The sequence below is a fragment of the Lissotriton vulgaris genome, chromosome 3_1 (genome assembly GCF_964263255.1).
Source record: "Lissotriton vulgaris chromosome 3_1, aLisVul1.2, whole genome shotgun sequence".
NCBI lineage: Eukaryota > Metazoa > Chordata > Amphibia > Caudata > Salamandridae > Lissotriton > Lissotriton vulgaris.
The window spans coordinates 2,008,352,544-2,008,359,522 of NC_141689.1; positions in this window are offsets into that span (position 1 = coordinate 2,008,352,544).

The following is a 6,979-nucleotide window of genomic DNA, read 5'->3' on the forward strand; positions in this document are numbered from 1 at the left end:
AGTGTGAGGATGGAACTGCACAGCTTTCCAGCGGAGATGGTCTCTAAACACATTATTGGGGGAGTTGAATCTTCAGAATTGGTTGCTCCCATGTTTTGACAATAAAACATATGGTAATTTATGTTAGTCAGTACATCTAGGAGCGATGAAAGTAAACACCATGATTGATCATTTTCCCCTCCTGAAAATTAATAAAATAGTATCGATTGTAAAGGAAGCAACCATTTTTTTCAATCATTGATCTAAAGTCAGTCTATCAGTCAGTGAGTCAGAATACTTTATTTCGATAAATCAATATCATAAAAAGACAATGGTACTGTACAAAATAAACATTATTTACACAGATAGACTAAAAAGGATATATAGCCATTTAAAAATTTCCAATGAATTTCATAAAATTTCATAAAATCACAGTAAGAAAAATAAAACCATCAACCAATTTAGTTACCCTCGCTATCACTTTTACAGGATAAACTAGCATCATTTTAATTTACAACATCCAAGTTCATTTAGGTACAGTTAATCCTTTTCCTGATCCGGGCAGCACCCACTAAAAAACTAGCAACATGAAAGATAATACGGTGGCTCTTTAATAATTGTAGATACAAGAGAGCAGGCTTAACTTGCAAGAACCCTGCCTCCTTAAGTATAGGAACCAAAAATGTCATCCTTAATTCCGTATAGTGACCACAGAACATCAGAAAATGCATTGTGTTCTGAGTGGAGAAATTGTCACAGGTATAAGGCATTGCATTTTCTGGGGTATTCCAATTAGGGAAGTGGCCTAAATTAAGGTGGATCAGGTTGAAGCGAAAGCGGATTAGAAGGAACCTGTGATAGGGACGGTTCACCATGTTAAGATAAAGTTCGGGTCCTGGTAAGTTAGCTACAATGAGGTTAGCCCTTACAGTGGGTTTTCTAAGTTCTAGTTCCTCTCTCTCCAGTGTCAGCATTTGTACCATTGCACCCTTAGTTTGTATAATGTCCTTAGATGTTATTAACTCTGGTGAGGAGAAAAGCTCCGGTCTCCCTAGTTTGTAAAATCCGTTTTTAATGTATGTCAGCCACTGGATCTTACTGGCATTTTCTAATAGGAGACAATCTTTCATGATAATATGGTTCAAGGAGATTTCCTGGTTCAACCAGGTCTTCATCCAGCATATTAAGGGAGCCATTCTTATCATGTCTTAAATGAAACCTGCCCCCAATTCAGAATGGACGGTATATGAGGGAGTGGACTGTGGCACTGTTAGGACAGATCTCAAAAATGTATTTTCAGTCACCTGTAAGCAATCTGGGGCACTGTAGCCCCATATTGAGCTACCATATGTGGCAACTGCAAGGCATTTAGCTTTATATATCTTCATTATTGCTTCTATAGGCCTTTCTCCCAGTTTTTTTGTGAAGCCATGAAGTGCAGAAGTAGTTCTTGCAAAGGCGATGTTTCTATTTTTAAGTTGCGGGCCCCAGTTCCCTCTCTCATCGAAGGTAATCCCCAGATAAGGGAATGTGGGGACTCTGCAGAGTTCTTCCTCACAGCAAAAAAAGGTTTTAACTTGTTTCTTTCTAGAACTCCTCCCCATAACCATAACTTGTGACTTCTTTGCGTTATTTTTAAGATCCATGGACCCCATAAAGTTCCCAAAAACATCTAGCAGCCGTTGTAATCCAACCCCCGTCCGTGAAAGAAGGACAGCGTCATCCGCGTAAAGGAGAACTGGAATACCAAGTTCCCCTATACGCGGTATGTCAAGAGTTGCCTCCTTTAATGCCGGTTCCAAGGCATTAATATATACCGTAAAAAGAAGGGGGGCCAGGATACACCCTTGCCTGACCCCCCTCTCTGAGTTAAAATGGCTAGAGCAGCGCCCCTCAGCAGTAACCCGAACGGAAGACAGTAGGCCAGAATGTAAATCCGCCAGAAGGTTAATCAAGGCCTGATCAAGTCCCATATTAAGTAGAATTTGCCATAACTTTGACCGATTTACAAGGTCAAATGCCGAGGAGAGGTCCATGAACCCCAGGTACATTGACCCCTCCTTAGCCTTGGTATATTTGTCCAATAGCAGTTGCAGATTAAGGCATTGATCTAAAGTGCTCCTTTTGGATCTAAGCCTATATTGTACGTTCGACAGTACCCCTCTGTCGTCAAGCCAGTCCTTTATTTTATGCAGAATAACCCGTCCCAATATTTTGACCGATGAATCTATTAGGGAGATAGGTCTATAACAGGAGGGGTCCTGCCTATCTCCCTTTTTAAAGACTGGGATAATAATGGATTTCTTCCAGGACACAGGTATGTTATTTTGGTTCAGAGCATTAAAAACACTACACAAGATCTTAGACCAAAGTTTTGGCGCACATTTGAAAATATCTGCAGGGACCCCGTCGGGGCCTGGAGCCTTATTTTTTAGGGTCTGTTCAATAGCTCTTTCCACCTCTATGTCCTCAAAAATTACAGGGGAACCCTCAGATCTGGGAAGGGCACTAATTGTGTGATTCTCAGAACCTGGGGTAGAATATATTTTCCCAACACATTATTGGCGGAGTTGAATCTTCAGAATTGGTTGCTCCCATGTTTTGACAATAAAACATATGGTAATTTATGTTAGTCAGTACATCTAGGAGCAATGAAAGTAAACACCATGATTGATCATTTTCCTCTCCTGAAAATTAATAAAATATTATCGATTGTAAAGGAAGCAACCATTTTTTTTCAATCATTGATCTAAAGTTAGTCTATCATCAAATAGAAATTATTGTCAAGGTCAGTTTAGGCAAGGTCATTTGCATATTTAATTACTACTTTTGCGTTGTTGAGCTACAAAAATATGGATGGTATTCAACATTACATCTGTGGTTTCAGTTTTTTAGAGTGCTTTGTTCTATCTCTTTAAGGAGACAGACTTTTCAAGATTATGTACGAGTTTTTACCAGGAGTGGTGAACTGTGTTTTGAAAATGTTAAAGAAATCTGTTCTTTTACACCCAAGAAAAATATGCTTCTTTGTAATCAAAACTGGACTATAATGAACATGTTTTTTCAAACAAAATGACAGTTCCAAAATGTTTGTTAGTGAATGTCTGTAAACATGTCAGGAGGACAAACTTCTGTTATTTGCTTATCTCAGTGAAAACAGTAGTAAATTTAGTTATGGAATTGACGAGAAAATTACTAAATGCAGGGCAGAACTTGTGTTTGAAAACGAGCAATTAATTGTGTTTGAGAAATATGCTATTATTTTTGCACTCAGTCTGAAATCTTTCTGTATAGCAAAGTTGTGTGTTTCCAAAGTGGATGTCAGTGTCTAAACACTGGGGCCTAACTGTCTAAAAAATTAGGGGCATATGTACAAGCCTCTATCGCCACAGGAACTTTACTTTTTGTGCAGCACACATGGAAAAAGCAAAATGCCATGGTTTGTTTATGTATTGAATTGCATTTGCAGGAGGATTTCTGTAATTCCGACTTAAAGGCAGAAGCAACTCTGTGGCTGAGAGGGTCAAAAACATTTCAAGGTGCACTAAGCATTTTGGAGAGTGTTGCATTAACTTTTTCTTTTGTTTTTGTCTTCCATTTGATACAATGGATTATGCATTAAATTCAATATCTGGTTGTTTAGTTAGACTCAATAGATATACGGGCAGTGTTTGTGTGTGTGCTATTATGCACAAGTTTCTACGGAACATTTCTTTGTAGATATCGTTCTCCAAATTTGCCTGTTCTCCTATAAGGAAGTTTACAATGACCACTGCCTCTATAACCCTAATACAGAATAGTTAATTGTTGTTGAAGATTCTAATATTAGCAGTGGCTCTGAGGTGAGGAGACCTGCCTTATGTAATTTCCTGAACTTGTAATTCCCTTTTACAAGTTTTGTGGTATGTTATCAATTGTGAAAGCATCTTCGTTCACAAATAGGAAGGGTGGGCTATTAAAATTAGCCAAACCTAAGAAAACAGAATGCCCAATTCACAAAGGTGCTTACCTGTAGTAAAGTTACAAGTGTGGAGTTTTCGCACTCATGGTGGAGCCTCCACATCCCCACTTGGTGGACTGCTACACTCGTACCTTTACTACACGTATGTACTTTTGTGAAATAGGCCTGGAATGTTTTAGAGTCAGTGAATTAGTCCGTAAATGTTTCCATATCTAGAAACGTTAACCGTTAGCACTAGGTATAATGATAAAACCAATATTATGACCACCATTTTTTACAATCTGTGAAAACCTTCTACAGTTGAGTGTTCTGCCCTTGAGAATCCAAAGGACCAAGCCAGACAAATTAGTTACCACTCAGCTAATTGGTTGTTACAACATAACTCATTTTAGAGATCATGACTGGGGATGTGCGAACAGTGGTAGTGTAGCGTGCTAGAGACAAAACCCAACTGCCAACAAATCAGAAGTTAACTACATTCCAACACAGATGTTTATGATTTTCGCTGGTTTGCTATAAACCTTTAAGTCTTCTCTAGTTCTTGGGTATCCTGTTAGATTGTTCACCAGAGATCTGGTGGTTGATTTAAGGGGTGGATGCAGTGCAGGGAATTCCTTCCCAGTTCACTGGTCAGATGTCAATGATCAAAGATCAGCTTGAGATGAGGCAGAGGCTAGCACCCACAGTGGAGTAAACACCAGGTGTTACCAAAACTGTAGGAACATGCAATTCAGCAAAGTTAGGTCACAGTCAAACATTTTCAGTGGCAAAGACAACCAAAACACCAGGGCAAGGGCATACTCTGGACCAAGTGATTTGCAGTTAAACATTAAGCAGGTTTAGAGTTAGGGCTAACTAGAACTTAAAAATCTTGATGTCTCTACAATCAAACAATGTAGGGTCCCACTGACCCTGTAGAAATGCTCCATATGGTTTTCTACACTTGGTCTCAACTTTAAGCATGATACCAACACAAGATCCTTATTCTGGTCAGATGTCTTTCCCAGTTGATGCTGCTGAGCATCCTTGGATTTCTATAAGAACAAAACAAAAAGATTCTACAGGACTAATTACTATAGAGGCACAGTGGTTATAGGGGGAAGGACATGGACAATGTCAAGACATGCCACCTTCAAATATCAGTTTAGGGACAAACATTTCTAGGCATTTTTAAAAAGAAGAGGGATTCACCAACATACCACACAGGAACATATCCAGAGGGGGTCTCTCGTGCTACAAGGAGGCTTGCTACAAAACCGAAAAAGACAGAGGGGGCGCATAATGTATACGGAGATAGGGGATGCACAAGACGCTCCACAAAGCTCAGTGAGGGTCCAATAGCCATCTTCTACTTTGGGTGGGGGTAACCATTCAGAGCCCCTCCCCCCCGCCCCTGTAAAGTAAAGACCTGTTTCTAGTGGGTCAGCAAAACCAAAAGGTAGATAAATGTGCTGGGGGTTGAATTGATACAGGTTTCCGAGATTCCAGGGTGAGTGAGAATTTTCCATGCACACTGGAAAAGCAGATTCCTGAGAAATGTTTGGGGGAACCATACATGAACTCAAATTAAAATTGACATTTTGTGCCAAACATGCTTTGTGAAACTATTCTGCTAGAGAAGATTATTTTGATTTGTTGTCAAGCACCAATAGTTACTTCAGGGACAGAAAGGCTCTTGTGTAAAGTTGGGTGGGAGGAACTGTTTTTGTAGCACACCCTGTTGGTTTCTATTGATGTTTCCTTGCGCTTCAGCAATCTCATGCTGTGTGGATATCATCAATTGCTGAATAATACATGTGACCCAGCTTTGTAGGCATATTTTCAGTCAACAGAAAAGCATGACTATAGATGTTTCCTTTGCTTTTAAACCTCCTCCTCTTGGCAACAGCCCCTGCCTGTAGGTGGATGGACTCTACTGTGAAAACATATCTACTTCCAAGTATCATTACAACCATTGTTGATAAATGGATCAGGCATTTCATAGTTCAGGAGCCTGCAGCCAAATTAAACAGCAGGCAGATTATTTGTTTGAAGAAATATCAATAAACGTGCATTGATAAGGTGTGTCTCTCCGTTTAGCAATCACTTACATTTTACAACATATTCCCAGTGCAATCTATGAGGTGCCAAGATCACAGTTATGTTTTATTCTTTTTCCCCATGAGTTGTTCCCTTGCATTTTTATTTTTTTGCTATGTTTAGTTTAGGGGCAGGAGCAATCTTCTAAACTGCAAATATGGTGCTTCACATTGCTGTTTTTAGTTCATTCTGAATATGAACTGGCCTCCCTATGCAATAGTGCCACATCTTAACCTGTGACAGCAAGATTAAACAAGTTACTTACCTGCAAATTCACATGCTTGAACCTTTCCTTGCCATCAAAGTATGAGTCCCATGGTAACATTGTCACTATTGTAGCACCATTGCCTCATTGTGAACGACCCAAACTTCAGCCAATAAGGTAGGAAGAGGCTGAACGCCCCCACACCCCAAAGGCCACTGCAACTCAGTTTGGAATGCACAAATATGAAACTATCTTATCTAGTAGCTGGGCCTGAATCAGGGTGAAGATTGAACCATGTGTGAATTGGTGCTGAAGAACTATAGTTAGAGATAAGTAACTCTTTCTTCTCCAGCCTTGGATATTTCTCAGATTCACACATTGGAATCATAATAGGAAGCAGGAATTTACATTTATGAATATGCACGCTAGTGGATGCTGGGAAATACCAAAAAGTATGGCTTCCTTTTGTGTGACAGAAAATGATAGATGATTCTACCGATTGTGCAAGCCTCTGCTTGGAGATATGTAGGCCATTCTCAGGATTTCCAAAAGTGACTAGAAGCTGGTCAGATTTTCTAACATTGTTTATTTTACCAACATACAATTTGAGACATTGACATACAAGCAAAGAGTGTAATGCCCTCTCTCCGCTGCATGCATTGCACTCTGCAAAAAAGTATTCAAACCCACTACCTTATTATGTTGGAAGACAGTCAAAACTTTGGAGATCAAAAGGAATGTGGCCGCATAATTAC